General features: G+C 34.6%; 1 pseudogene; it reads left to right on the top strand.

Moving 5' to 3' along the window:
• Positions 1-390: 390 nt before the first annotated feature.
• Positions 391-16,658, top strand: part of LOC141505858 (beta-chimaerin pseudogene) — a 129,143-nt pseudogene continuing 112,875 nt past the window's right edge.

The following is a 16,658-nucleotide window of genomic DNA, read 5'->3' as shown; positions in this document are numbered from 1 at the left end:
GCTTTTGAGTACTATTGGGACACTCCAGCAAGGACTTCAGTATATGGGACTGTTCTGCATGTACTCTGGTCTGTGGATGGCATTAGGGGCTCCCAGAATGTGACTATGGTCTGAATATGGAAAAAGCACAAGAGATCTGTCCCAGGGCCAGAGGAGAGACACCTACAGTCTCCCCCCATCCCCTTACCTTCCATGGGCTGAGTGATATGGTTGCAGCTGCCATGTGACTTGCTGTTGGGGGGTTCAGTGAATCTGCTTCCATTTCTTGAGTTCTGGGTTGCACTGAGGGCCATGCTGCCCCACTTATTTTTCCAAGTTTTGCTTGGTGTTCCCTGGGTTGCCAGGTCAGGAAACTGCTTCTGCTGCCAGGAGCAATTGCTCCCACTCCCCATGACCCAAGCCTCTAGGCACCCAGTGGGCTGTTCTGAAGACTGGTGCAATAATCCTGGTTGTGCTGCTATGCCCTCCACCCCCATGGAACAGAGTATTTCCATGATTTTGTAGGCTTCCTTGGGCTGGAGAATTGCCTCACTGGAACTTTTTGTGGGTTCTGTCTCTGGACAATTTAGTTAGAGCCATAATTTTAAGGTTTTTGGAATACTTTTTGAGAGAGCTTCTAGGAAGGGCTGTTCTCCTGCTGCCATCTTGGCTCTGCCCCTCCAGTGAACTTTGTTGATGATATTTGATTTACATAGGAATTTCTATCCATATTGGTAGAGGAAATTTCTTTATTGAAAGTTCCTTACATCAGTGAAATCACAGTCAAGGAGTCAAAGGAGATAGTCTGTGCCTTTTTTGTAGCAAGTGCCCCAAATGGGAAAAAAAAAAACCTTATATAATAGAAATTTGATTTATGAATTATGAATAGAAAGCTTTAAAATGAATTTCAGTATCTTTCCTAAATAAATTAATTCACCCATACCTATTTCCAGGTTTGTACTTTTCTTCCTCCTCTCATTTAAAATGACAATGGTTTGATATACTTTATACTTCTCCAGTCATAAAAATTATATTTCCAAGTGAGTCATATTGCAAACGTAATTACATACACAGAAGCAAGCAAGAAAATTAATACAGTAAAGAAAAATTATGTTTTAGTTTGAATTCAGACTGTATCAATTTTTTCTCCAGAAAGGGATAACAATTTTTATCATAAGTCCTTCAAAGTTATCTTGGATCATTTTATTGCTGAGAATATCTAAATTATTCCCATTTGATCATTATACAATGTTGCTATTACTATAGTAACAGTTTAGTATAGTATATTGTTATCCTTGTTTCACTGATTTCACTTTGTATAAGTTCACATAACTTTTTTCCAAGTTTTTCTGAGAGCATTCTGTTTATCATTTTTATAGTATAATGGTATTCCATCATAGTCATATGGAACTTGTCCAGCCATTCACAAATTTATCACTATCACTTGAATTTCCAATTCTTTGCCCTACAAGAATATTTCAGCTTTTGTAGGACAAAGAATTGGATATATATATATATATATATATATATATATATATATATATATATATATATACATATATATCGATAGATAGATAGAGAGAGAGAGAGAGAGAGATAAATATAAATATGTTTGTACCAAAGATTATTTTCCTTTTTTTCTGATCTCTTTGGGATAAAGATCTTTTAGTGGTATTGCCTGCTCAAAGGTTATGCATGATTTTATGATCCTTTGTGTATATTTCCAAATTGTTCTACAGAAAAATGTAATCAGGATATAACTTCATCATTAGAAAATCTTTGTCTTAATTTTCCCTATACCTGATAATAATCATTTTCCATTTTTGTCATTTTAGTCAATCTGATACACATCGCGTGATATCTCAGAATTCCTTTAATTTGCATTTTTCTAATCAGTAAGGACTCAGCATTTTTCATAGTTTCAAATTTTTCATTTGAAAATTGATTGTCCAACTTTTTGGCCATTTGAGAAATAGACCTTATTTCTATAAATCTTTTCAATTCTGAATACATTTAAGAAAGGACTTCTTTATCATTGAGACTTGTTATAATTTTAGTTTTTACAGTTATGTTTACTCTGTATTTTCCTTCATCTGGGAAGGGAACACACCTGTTTATACTGAGCTCTTTCTCTGTCCCTTTTCTCACTGACTTTCTGTCTCAGTGTCAGTCTCTGTGACTTTTGTTTGAGTCTATGTGTGTCTATTTCTGTCACTTGTCTCTTTCTCTCTATCTCTCTTTCTGTCTCTTTTCTTTCTCTATCTCTGTAATTCTGTCTGTCTGTTTCATTTCACCCTGTCAATTCTAAAAAGTATTTTGCTTCTGATGTTTATATCATTAGAAAATCTTTGTCTTAATTTTCCCTATACCTGATAATAATCATTTTCCATTTTTGTCATTTTAGTCAATCTGATACACATCGCGTGATATCTCAGAATTCCTTTAATTTGCATTTTTCTAATCAGTAAGGACTCAGCATTTTTCATAGTTTCAAATTTTTCATTTGAAAATTGATTGTCCAACTTTTTGGCCATTTGAGAAATAGACCTTATTTCTATAAATCTTTTCAATTCTGAATACATTTAAGAAAGGACTTCTTTATCATTGAGACTTGTTATAATTTTAGTTTTTACAGTTATGTTTACTCTGTATTTTCCTTCATCTGGGAAGGGAACACACCTGTTTATACTGAGCTCTTTCTCTGTCCCTTTTCTCACTGACTTTCTGTCTCAGTGTCAGTCTCTGTGACTTTTGTTTGTGTCTATGTGTGTCTATTTCTGTCACTTGTCTCTTTCTCTCTATCTCTCTTTCTGTCTCTTTTCTTTCTCTATCTCTGTAATTCTGTCTGTCTGTTTCATTTCACCCTGTCAATTCTAAAAAGTATTTTGCTTCTGATGTTTATCTACCAACAATCCACACTACCTTACCTCCTCTTCCTACTTTCCTATAATATAAAAGATATTTCTGTACTGAACTCAATGTGCCTGGTATTTCTTTTGTGAGCCAATTATGATTAGAGTAAGTTCCCTTTGCTCCCCATTCCCACTTCTTTTCTTTTCCCCTTTAATGTAAAGGCACCCTCATTTCTTGTTTTTTAACTTTGTATCCCATTCTACCCTTTCCTTTCCCATTTGCCCAGTGCATTCTTCCTTCTCATCCCTTAAATTTCCTGTTTTTTGGTAATCATCTCATCATAGTCAATTCATTTCTGTGACATTTGTCTATATATATATATATATATATATATATATATATATATATATATATATATATATATATATACATATATACTCATTCTTACACTTGTAAAAATGAGAAACTTCTTAGGAATTATAAGTATCATTTCCCCATGTGAGAAGGCAAACAGTATAACCTTATTGAATCCTTTACGATAGGTTTGTCCTATTTAATTTTTTTCATGCTGTTCAGCTCTGATGTTCTCATCAGGAATACTTACAATTTCTCTATTTCATTTAGTATTGTTTCTTTTAATTAAGTATCATGCTCAGTTTTACTGGTCTGGTGATTCTTGGTTGTAATCCTTGTGTTTTGCCTTCTTGAATATCCTATTCCAAGCCCTCCTATCCTATAACCTAGAAGGTGCTAAATCTTGGATTGTCTTGACATTGGTTCCACAATATTTAGATTATGTCATTTTTGTTATATTGCATATTTTCTCCTTGGTCTGGGAACTCTAGAATTTGGCTATGATATTCCTGAGAGTATTCATTTTTGGAACCAAGTCAGGAGTTGATTGGGGAATTATTTCTGGTTCTAGACTATCTGGCAGTTATCCTTGATAATTTCATGTATGATGATGTCTAAACTTTTTCATTTTCTTTTTTTTAAAAATATAACCTTTGGATAACCTGGTAATTCTTGAATCATCTGTACTCAATCTATTTTCCTCATCAACTTTTTGTCCCAATGAGATATGCAAGCTTGTTTTCTATTTTCTGTTCTTTTTTGCTTTACTTTTTCTTGATTTTTCATAGTTATTACCTTCCACTTGCCCAATTCTATGTTTTAAATAATTATTTTCTTTAATGAGTTTTTGAAATTCTATTTCCACTTAGGCAATTCTAATTTTAAAGGTGTTGTTTCTTCATGGAAATTTTGTATCTCTTCCATTTGCCTAATTTTGCTTTTCAAGACATATTTCTCTTTCAATTTTGTGCTTCTTTTTATCATTTCTGCTATTTTTTCATTTTCATCAGTATTTTTCATGTTTCTTTTACAAAGATAATGAATATTTTATATGTTTGTCTTTGTACACTTTTCCCTAATATATTTTTTTTTATGTTTTTTATAATGACATATAAAGACAGCTTTCAACATACAATTTTTGTAAGATTTGGAATTCCACATTTTATTCCTTCGTCAACCATTCCCAAGATAGCAAATAATGATATATGTACAATTACGTTAAAATATTTCCATATTAGGCCTTTTGTGAAACAAGAATCAGAACAAATGAGAAAGATATTTATAAAGTGATAATAGTATGTTTTGAACTGTATTCTGATATCATGGTTCTTTTTTTCTGAATGTTGCTAGCATTTACTATTACAAATATTTTGGAATGGTATTTGATGATTGCATTACTAAGAAGAACTAAGTCTGTCATAGTTATAATGTTTGTGCATCATTTTCAAAGAAGACCACAACATCAGGGAGGCGATGCCATGGCAAATTCGTGAATTGGATTGGAGTGAGGCATAGTGCTGTGCTCAGTCACCAACATCCTTTTTTTCCACCAGAGTCATCTAGATACAGTGACCAGATAAAAATCAGGACAATTGGAGATGTTTAGTGACTTGTCCATGGTCACATAGCTAATAAAAATGTCTGAAGTCAGATGCTTATGTGTGTCATGATTTGAAGGTCAATACTCTATCATCCATGGTGCCACCTAACTGCCCTTGTTTTTTTCAATTTATTTATTTTTGAATTTTTCAATTTTTCCCCTAATCTCACTTCCCTCCTCCTACCCCCACAGAAGTCAGTCTGATAGTCTTTACATAGTTACCATGGTATACATTAATCAAAATTGAAGGTGTTGAGAGAGAAATCATATCCTTAAAGAAAAAAACAAAATATAAGAGATAGCAAGATCACATAATAAGGTAACTTTTTTTTAAATTGAAAGTAATAGTGTTTGGTCTTTATTCAAATTCCACAATTCTTGGTGTGGATATAGATATCATACTCCATCTCAGATACATTAAAATTTTGCCTGATTGTTGTACTGATGAAATGAGCAAGTCTATTAAGATTGCTGTTATAGTGTACAATGTTCTTCTATTTGGGGTCATCTTGCTCAGCATCAGTTCATACAAATCCTTCCAGGTTCCTCTATATTCCCATCCCTCCTGGTTTCTAATAGAACAACAATGGTCCATAACATACATATACAACTTATTCAGCCATTCCCCAATTGATGAACATTCACTCAATTTCTAATTCCTAGCCCAACAAACAGAGCTGTTATGAATATGTTTGTATCAGGCATATTTTTATACTTTTCCTCATCTCTTAAGGGTATAGACCCAGTAATGGATCAAAGTGCATGCACATTTTTATTGCCTTTTGGACATAACTCCAATTTTTTCTCAGAAAATTTGGATGAGTTCAGAGCTCAACCAACAATGTATTAGTGTCCCAGATTTCCCACATCCCTTCCAATATTGATCATTGTCCCTTCTGGTCATATTGGCCATTCTGAAAGATATGTGGGGGTACCTCAGAGATTCTTTAATTTGCATTTCTCTAATAAGTAGTGATTTAGAGAAGTTTTTCATATGACTATAGATCTGTTTTCTTCATCTCTTAATTGTCTTTACATATCCTTTGACCATTTAGCAATAGTTAAATGGCTTGTTTTTTTTTAATATGACCCAGTTCTCTGTAAATTTTAGAAATGAGTCCTTTGTCAGAAATATTTGTAAAAGTTGCTTGCAAGAGGGGCAGAGCCAAGATGGCAACAAGAGAGGATCTTCTCCTAGGTGCTCTCTCATAAAACTTATAAACTAAGTACTCTAAGTTTTGGAGAGATAGAACCTACAGAGGGACCCAGTGAGGCAGTTCTCCTACTCAACGTAACCTGGAAAAGAGTGGAAAGGCTCTGTTCCCCAGGTTTAGAGGAGTGGCCCACCAAAGCAAAGGAACTTCAGCCTCTTGGAGGCAGCCCCAGGGTGCTGGGAGCCCCAGCTCACAGCAGTGGGGGAGTTTCCTTATCTACACCCCGGGGAGCACCAGCGACAACTTGGGGGAACAGTGTGTGAACCTCTGCCAGAGTGAGCACATGAAGCCCAGCCCTCAGGGAACACAGCTAGCAGCATGGCCAAGGCAGTCCAGATCCAGGAAACAGAAGCAGGCAGAGCCTATAAGCAGGAGCACGGAGGGCATAAACTCAATGAACCTAGGGAGGGGAATGAAGAGAGAGACTGCAGAGCTCTGTCCTCTGCCCCTGGAACAGGACTCTGGGGCTCTGACCACATTCAGATCCTGATTGCAGTCTAGTACCCCTCCCCATAGAAGAACAGGAGCCCCCCACCTCAGCCCTGTGGCAGAGGGGGGTGCTTATGGTCATTCACAGACCAGGAGGGAGGACAGGGCCTCACACACTGAGATCCTTGTGAGTGTATCCCAAAAGCTCAGGAAGCACCCCAAAACCAGGCTCAGGATCGGAAAATGAGTAAGCAGAGAAAAAAGAGGAATACAATTGAGAAATACTTTGCCTGTGAGCCCAAGAAGGATCAAAGCACTCAGTCTGAAGATGAGAAAGCACAAGCTCCTGCATCTAAAGACTCCAAGAAAAACAGAATTTGGGCTCAGGCTATGACAGAGCTCAAAAAAGACTTTGAAAATCAAATGAGGGAGTTGGAAGAAAAACTAGGAAAAGAAATGAGAGAGATGCAGGAAAAACATGAAAATGAAGTCAGCAGCTTAGTCAAGGAAATCCAAAAAAATGCTGAAGAAAATAGTATGCTAAAAACCAATTTAGGTCAAATGGATAAAACAGTTCAAAAGTTATTGCGGAGAAGAATGCTTTAAAAAGCAGAATTGGCCAGATGGGAAAAAGAGATAAAAAAGCTCTCTGAGGAAAACAAATCCTTCAAACAAAGAATAGAACTCAGGGCAATTGCTGAATTTATGAGAAATCAGGACTCAATAGTTCAAAACTCAAAAGAATGAAAAATTAGAAGGAAAATATGAAACATCTCATTGAAAAAACAATTAATATGGAAAACAAATTTAGGAAAGATAATTTAAAAATTATTGTCATGATTGGGAAAAGAGGCTTGACATAATTTTCAAAGAATTACTACAGGAAAAATTGCCCTGATATCCTAGAAGCAGAGGGCAAAATAGAAATGGAGAGAATCCACTAATCTCCCGGAGAAAGATATCCAAAAAAACAACCCCCAGGAAAATTATAGCCAAATTCCAGAATTCACAAATCAAAGAAAATATATTACAAGCAGCCAGAAGGACCCAATTCAAATACCATGGAGTTGCAATCAGGATCTCACAGGACTTAGTAGCAACTACATTAAAAGCTCGTGGGGCTTGGAATATAATATTCTGGAAGGCAAAAGAGCTTAGAACACAACCAAGAATCAACTACCCATTAAAAATGAATGTCCTCTTCCAGGTAAAAAGATGGACTTTCAATGAACCAGACGAATTTCAAATGTTCATGTTTGAATGGCCAGAGCTGAACAGAGGGTTTGACCTTCAAATACAGGACCCAGGTGAAGCATAGAGAGTGAAGGAGAAGGGGAAAATATGAAGGAATTAAGAATGATGAACTACATGTATCCCTTTATTGAAAAATGATACTGAGAATACTCATGTGAACCTTCTCAGTTAACAGAGCAGGTAGAGGAGCTTTTATAGATGAAGTACAGGATAAAGCTGAATTTGAAGATAAAATGTGGTGTAAAAATGGAGTCAATAGAAAAAAGGGAAATGTAATGGAAGAAAGAAAAAGGAGAGGGGAATAGGCCATGATATTTCATATAATAAGATTTTTTTTATTACAATGAGCTATTGCAATGATATGGAAGTGGGGAGGAAAGCGGGAAGGAGGTAACCTTTGCTCTTATCAGAGGTAACTAGGAGAGGAAACAGCATATGTACTAAATGGGGTATAGACATCTGGAGTAAGAAGGAGTGGGGGGCAGGGGGAAGGGGTGGGGATGTGAATAATGGAGGAAAGGATGGACCATGGGGTGAGAGTGGTCAGACATAACACATTTTCTTTTTTACTTCTTGTAAGGGTGCTGGAATTGGATGGCCTGTCCAGAACTATAGGGCCAGGTAGTTGCTGGGCCTAAGGGATGGTATCGGGGCTCGGGACCTCTTGGCCCCAGGGCCAGGGATCTGTCTGCTGTGCCACTCGGCAACCCTACAACAGAGTCAGAGTGAAAGGAGAGAGAAAATATAGTACATGGCAGTGGAGAAATACAAAAGGAGGGTGTTGCGATCAGCAATGGCAATGGTGGAAAAATATGGAAGTAACTTTTATGATGGAGTTATCATAAAGAATGTTATCCACCTGTGACAGAGTTGGTGGTGTTAGAACACAGACTGAAGTACATTTATTATTATTATTATTACTTTAGGGGGTGCAGGGTAAATGGGGCTGGGTGGCCTGCCTGGGGCCACATAGCAGGGTAATTGTTGAGTGTCCAATGCCAGATTTGGACCTGGGTGCTCCTGGCTCAAGGGCCAGTGCTCTGTCCACTACCCATCTGCCCCTATTATTATTACTATTTTATTTTATTTTGCATCTTTTTTTTTTCTTTTTTTGGTTTTTGCAGGGCAGTGGAGTTGGGGTGGCTTGCATGTCACACAGCTGGGTGATTGTTGGGTGTAAGGGGCCAGATTTGGGCTCGGGTGCTCCTGGATCTACAGCTGGTGCCAACTGGCCATACCTATAATTACTACTATTATTTTTTTAATTTTAATTGTTTCTCTTCCCTTTACTTTATCGCTCAAAGGAGTCTATTTTTTGGGGGGAGGGGTACTTTGTTTACTCTAAAACAAGAATATTGCATTAATTTATAAAAACGTTATTTGTACAAAATGAGGATAAATAAATGTTAAATAAAAAAATGTTTGCCTATTTACATTTCTTTTGATCTTGATTACAATGGTTTGTATGTGCAAAAGTTTTTTTTTAATTTAATATAATCAAAATTATCTTGTTTATTGTTAATGATGTTCTCCATCTCTTCATTTGTCATAAACTGGTTCCATTTCCATAGGTCTGAAAGGTAAACTATTCCTTCATCTCCTTGATTATAATATTGTCTTTTGTCATTTTGTTCTTATTTTGATTTTTGGTGTGAAATGTTTGTCTAATCCAAGTTTCTGCCATACTGTACTTCACTTTTTCCAACAATTTTTACTGAAGAGAGAGTTTTTATCCCAGAAGCTGGACTATTTGGGTTTATCAAACAGCAGATTACTATAATCATTCCCTTCTATGTGTTTTGCACCTAGTCTGAGCCATCCATCCATCCACTGATCTAGCACTCTATTTCTTAGGCAATACCATGCAGATTTGATGATTGATGCTTTGTAAAATAATTTTAGATCTGGTAAGACAAAACTACCTCCATTTGCAATTTTTTTCATTAAATCCATGGAAATTTTTACTTTTGATCGCTCCATATATATTTACATAACTTTTTTTCTAGCTCATTGAATATTTTTGTGAAATTTTGATTGGTAGGGCAATAAATAAGTAGTTTAATTTTGATAAAAATATAATTTTTATTGTATTATCTTGGTGTATCCATGAGCATTTGATATTTACCCTGCTATTTAAACCTGATTGTATTTGTTTGAAAGTGTTTTTTAAATTTAATCGATTAATTAATTTGGAATTTTACAATTTTCCCTCAATCTTACTTCCCTCCCCACACCCCCACAGGAGGCAGTTTATTAGTCTTTACATTGATCTGATGGTATACATTGATATAAGTTGAATATCATGGGAGAGAAATCATATCCTTAAGGAAAAAAAAATAAAGCATAAGAGATAGCAAAATTATATTATAAGGTAATGGCTATATTTTTTAAATTAAAGTCAATAGTCTTTGATCTTTGTTCAAAATTCACAATTATTTCTCTGAATACATATGTAATTCTCCATCACAGGTATCCCAAAACTGCGTCTGACTATTGTACTGATGGAATGAGCAAGTCTATTAAAACTGGTACTCACCTCCCTATTGTTGTTATGGTATGCAATGTTGTTCTGTTTCTGCTCATCTTGTTCATCATCCGGTCATGCAAATAATTCTAGGCTTCCCTGAATTCCCATCCCTCCTGGTTTCCAATAGTACTATAGTGTTCCATAACATACAAGTACCATAATTTGTTCAGTCATTCCCCTATTGGTGAGCATTAACTCAATTTCCAATTCTTTGCCACCACACACAGGGCTGTTATGAATATTTTTGAACAAGTGACAATTTTTCCCTTTTCATGATTTCTTCAGGGTATAGATCCAGTAGTAGTATAGTAGTATTGCTGAATCAAAGGGTATACACATTTTATTGCCCTTTGGCTGTAATTCCAAATTGCTCCCCATTGAGGTTGAATGATTTCACAACTCCACCAACAATAAATTAGTGTACCAGATTTTCCTCATATTTCCAACATTGATCATAGTCCTTTCTGGACATGTTGGCCAGGCTGAGAGGTGTGAAGTGGTACCTCAGAAATGCATTAATTTAATATAAATCACTTTGATGTCCTTGTCTGTGAACTGCATTTGCACATCCTTTTACCATTTATCAATTAGGGAATGGATTGGGTGTTTTTGAAAATTTTACTCAGTTCTCTATATGTTTTAAAAATAAGTCTTTATCAGAAAAACAGTTGTAAAATTGTTTCCAATGTTACATGTCTTTTGATCTTGGTTATAGTGGTTTTGTCTGTGTAAATGCTTTTTAAATTTATTGTAATCAAAATTGTTTAGTTTGTTTTTAATGATGTTCTCCACCTCTACCTTGGTCATAAATTGCTTCCTTTTCCATATATCTGACAGGTAAATTACTCTTTGATCTCCTAGTTTGCATATAATATTGTTTTTTATGTCCAAATCCTGTATCCATTTTGTTCTTTTCTTGTATAGGGTGTGAGGTTTTGTTCTTATCCAAGTTTCTGACATACTAAAATCCAATTTAACCAAGTTTTATTTTTTACTGAAGAGAGAGTTTTTATCCTAATATCTGGACTCTTTGTGATTATCAAAGAACAAATTACTAATAATCATTTCCTGTTTTTTAATGTAGTATGTTCAATTGATCCATCACTCAACTTCTTTGCCAATACCAGATATTTTTGATGACTGATATTTTATAATATAATTTTAGAACTTGGATAACTAAGCATCCTTCTTTTCTCCTTTTTTCAGTAAATTTCTGGAAATTCTTGACTTTTTATTTCTCCATATGAATTTACTGACAATTTTTTCTTACTCAAAGTAATTTTTTGAAATTTTGATTGGTAGGGCATTAAATTAGTAGTTTAATTTAGGTACAATTCTCATGTGTATTATATTTGGTTTATCCATGAACAGTTGATATTTGTCCAGTTTTATTAATCTGATTGTATTCGTGAGAGAAATGTTTTGAAACTGTTTTCATAGAGTTTCTGAGTCTGCCTTGGCAGGTAGACTCCCAATAATTTTATATTATCTGCAGTCACTTTGAAAGGGAATTCGCTTTCTCATTCTTACTGCTGTATTTGCTAATAATATATAGAAAAATTAAGCATATTTAAGCGTTTAATTTATATCCCAGGCCTGCTAAATCTGTTAATTGTTTCTAGTATTTTGTTAGATGATTTTTTTTAGGATTATATAGGTCCATCATGCCATCTGCAAAAGGTGAGTTTAATTTTTCCTTTCCAAGTATTATTTTCAATTTTTTTCTTCTTTTATTGATAAAACTAATATTTCTAATAAGATATGGGCTAGTTGTGGTGATAATGTGCATCCTTGTTTGTCCCCCTGATCTTATTTGGAATTTCTCTAGCTTTTACCCCTTGCATGTAATGCTTGTTGATGGTTTCAGATAGATACTGCTAATCATTCTAAGGAACAATCCATTTATTCCGATGTTATCTAGTGTATTTTTAAGACTTTATTCATCTTGAGTTTTACAATTTTTCATCTAATCTAAGTTCCCTCCCCCCACCCCCCACAGAAGTCAAATTGTCAGTCTACATTGTTTCCATTGATCCAAATTGAATGTGATGAGATAGAAATCATATTCTTAAGGAAGAAACATAAAGTATAAGAGATAACAAGATCAGACAAAAAGATATTAGTTGTTTTCCTAAATTATAGGTAATAGCCCTTGGTCTTTGTTCAAACTCCACAGGTCTTTCTCTGATGCAGATGGTATTCTCCCTTGCAAAGAGCTCCAAATTGTCACTGATTGTTGCACTGATGGAATGAGCGAATCTATCAAGGTTAAACATTGCCCCCATATTGCTGTTAGGGTGTACAGTGTTTTGCTGGTTCTGCTCATTTCACTCAGCATCAGTTCATGCAAATCCCTCCAGGCTTCCATGAATTGCCATCACTACTGGTTTCTAATGACATACATATACCACACTTTGCTAAGCCATTCCCCAATTGAAGGACATTTACTTGATTTCGAGTTCTTTGCCACCATAAACAGGGCTGCTATGAATATTTTTGTGCAAGTGATGTTTTTACACTTTTTCATAATCTTTTCAGGGTATAGACCCAGTAGTGTTATTGCTGGATCAAAGGGTATGCACATTCTTGTTGCTCTTTGAGCATAGTTCCAAATTTCTCTCCAGAAAGGTTGAATGAGTTGACAGATCCACCAACAATGAAATAGCGTCTCAGATTTCCCAGAGCCCTTCCAACAATGATGATTTTCCTTTCTGGTCATATTGGCCAGGCATGAGAGGTATGAGGTGGTACCTCAGAGAAGTTTTAATCTGCATTTCTAGAAAAAGTCATGATTTAGATTTAGAGCATTTTTTCATATGACTAGGGATTGCTTTGATACCTTCTTCTATAAATTGCCTTTGCACATCCTTTGACTATCTGTCAATTAGGGAATGACTTTTTAAAAAAAATATGACTCAGTTCTCTGTATATTTTAGAAATGAGCACTTTGTCAGAAATACTAGTTATAAAGGTTGTTTCCCAGATTACTACATTTCTTTTGATCTTGGTTACAGTGGTTTTGTCTGCCCAAAAGCTTGTCAATTTAATGTAAATAAAATCATCTAGTGTGTTTAATCATGTTCTCCATATCTTCCTTAGTCATAAACTGATGCCCTTTCCATAGATCTGACAGGTAAACTAGTCCTTGATCTTCTAATTTGCTCATAGTATTGTTTGTTATGTGTAAACCCTGTATCCATTTGGATCTTATCTTGGTATAGGGTGTGAGGTGTTGGTCTAATCTAAGATTCTTGATACTAACTTCCAATTTTCTAACTTTCCAGTTTTTATTAGAGAGAGAGAGAATTTTTATCCCCAAAAGTGGACTCTTTGAGTTTATTAAACAGCAAATTACTATAATTGTTTCCTACTATTGCACCTAGTCTATTCCACTAATCCACCACTCTTTTGCGTAGCCAATAGCAGACAGTTTTGATGACTGATGCTTTATAATATAATTTTAGTTCTGGTAGGGCAAACCCACTTTCTTTTGTACTTTTTTTTTCATTAAATCCCTGGAAATTCTTGACTTTTTATTTCTCCATATGAATTTACTTACAACTTTTTTCTAACTCATTAAAGTAAGTTTTTGGAATTTTGATTGGTAGGGCAAATTCTCATTTTTATATTAACTCTACCTATCCATGAGCAGTTGGTGTTGGACCAGTTATTTAAATCTGATTTAATTGTGTGAGAAGTGTTTTATAATTGTTTTCAAAAAGTTTCTCAGTCAGTCTTACCTGATAGACTACAAAGTATTTTATATTCTCTGAGGTTGCTTTGAATGGGATTTCTCTTTCTAACTCTTCCTGCAATATCTTGCTAAGCATATATAGAAAAATTGACGATTTATGAGGGTTTATTTTATATCCTGAAACTCTGCTAAAATTGCTAATTGTTTCCAGTAGATTTTTGGGTGATTTATTGGGATTCTCTAGGTATACCATCATGTCATCTGCAAGAATGAGATCTTTGTCTCTTCCTTCCAATTCTAATTCATCTCTAATTGCTAAAGCTAACATTTCTAATATGATATTGAATAGTAGTAGGGATAATGGGCATCCTTGATCACCCCTGATCTTATTGGGAATGTCTCTAGCCTCTCCCCATTGAATATAATGCTTGTTGATGGTTTCAGATAGATACTACTTATTATTCTAAGAAACAGTCATTTTATTCCTAAACTCTCTACTGTTTTTAGTAGGAATGGGTGGTGTATTTTGTCAAATGCTTTTTCAGCATCTAATGATATAATTATATAATTTCTGATAGGTTTGTTGTTGATATAATTGATTATATTTATAGTTTTCCTAATATTGAACCAACCCAGCATTGCTGGGATAAATCCAACTTGGTCAAAAATGTAATATCCTAGTGATAACTTGTAATGTTTTTGCAAAGATTTTATTTAAGATTTTTGCATCTATAGTCATCAGGAAGATAGGTCTATAATTTTCTTTCTCTGTTTTAGGTATCAGGTTTCGGTATCAGCACCTTATTGGTGTCATAAAAAGAGATAGCCAGAGTTTTGTCTTGCCCTATTTTTCCAAAGAGTTTATATAGAATTGGAACCATTTGTTCTGTAAATGTTTGGTTGAATTCACTTGTGATTCCTTCAGGCCAGGGAGATTTTTTTCTTAGGGAATTAAATGATGTCTTGTTGAATTTCTTTTACTGAGATAGGGTTGATTAGGTATTTAATCTCCTGTTCATTTAACCTGGGCAATTTATATTTTTGTAAATATTCTTCCATTTCACTTAGATTGTCAACTTTATTGGCATAGATTTGGCAAAATGATTCCAAATTATTACTTTAATTTCCTCCTCATTGGTGGTGAGTTCACTGTTTTCATTTATGATACTAGCAATTTGGTTTTCTTCTTTCTTTTTTTAATCAAATTGACCAGAGGTTTATCAATTTTATTGTTTATTTTTCATAAATCCAACTCTTAGTTTTACTTATGAAATCGAGTTTCATTATGCTTTCAATTTTATTAATTTCTCCTTTAATTTATAAGATGTATAATTTGATATTTAATTGAGTATTTTTAATTTGATTTTCTCTTAATTTTTTAGATGCATATTTAGTTCATTGATTTGCTCTTTCTCAAATTTATTCATGTAAGCATTTAAAGATATACTATATCCCCTGACAGCCACTTTGGTTGAATCCCATAGGTTTTGGTATGTTGTTTCATTATTGTCATTATCTAGGATGAAATAATTAATTCTTTCTGTAATTTGTTGTTTGATCCATTCATTCTTTAATAATGATGTTATTCAGTTTCCAATTAGTTCTGGTTCTATATTTCCCTTGCCCAATATTGCAGATGATTTTTATTGCAATGTGATCTGAGAAAAATGTATTCACTATTTCTGCCTTTCTGCAATTTATTATTAGGTTTTTATGCCCTAGTACATGGTAACTTTTGTATAAGTGCCATACACTGAAGGAAAAAGGCATATTCCTTTCTATCAACCGTTCAATTTCCTCCATAAGTCTATCATATCTAGGTATTCTTTCAGTCTATCTCCTTACCTTCTTTCTTGTTCATTTTTTTATTTTTTATTTTTTTTTTAGTTTTTGCAATGCAAATGGGGTTAAGTAGCTTGCTCATGGCCACACAACTAGGTAATTAATTGTCTGAGGCCGGATTTGAAGCCAGGTACTCATGATTCCAGGACTGGTACTCTATCCATTGTGCCACCTCGGCACCCCATTTCATGTTTATTTTATGATTTGATTTATGATAAATCTGAGAGTAGGAGGTTAAGGTCTCCTACTAGTAGAGATTTGCTGTCTATATCTTCCTTTACCTCTTTCTGATTCTCCTCTAAGAATTTGTGTGCCATCCCATTGGGTGCATGCATATTCAGTATTGAAATCACTTTATTGTCTATGGTAAGTTTTAGGAGGATATAGTTTCCTTCCTTATCTGTTTTAAAGCTATCTATTTTTGCAGCTGCTTTGTCTGAGATAAGAATTGCTACCCCTGCTTTTTCACTTCAAATGTAGCAAATTATGTTTTGCTCCATCCTTTTACCTTTATGGTATATGTATCTATCTGCTTTAAATGAGTTTCTTGTAAGTAGTATATTGTAGGATCCTGGTTTTTAATCCAGTCTGCTATTCACTTACATTTTAATGGAGAGTTCAGCTTATTCACATTAAGAGTTATAATCACTAACCCTTTATTGCCCTCCATGCTATCTTCCCTCTGTTTGTATTTTTCCTCCTCTTTTGTCTCTTTTTCCATATTCCCCAATATTCTATTTCTGAATACCACCCTTCAGTGTGTTTTCCCTACTACATCCACTCCCTTTCCTTTCTTTCCCATTTCCTTTTTTTCCCTTTACACTTCCTCTTTTTCTCACCATCCCTGGTTCTGCCCCCCCCTTCCTTTTCCCCTTTTAATGCTTCAAAGGTAATTTTTTTTTTAAGTCAGCA

This window comes from Macrotis lagotis, chromosome 1 (assembly GCF_037893015.1).
Source record: "Macrotis lagotis isolate mMagLag1 chromosome 1, bilby.v1.9.chrom.fasta, whole genome shotgun sequence".
In the NCBI taxonomy this organism is placed as follows: Eukaryota; Metazoa; Chordata; class Mammalia; order Peramelemorphia; family Peramelidae; genus Macrotis; species Macrotis lagotis.
The sequence above is the reverse complement of the archived record's forward strand: the minus strand, read 5'-3'. Positions and strand labels throughout refer to the sequence as shown.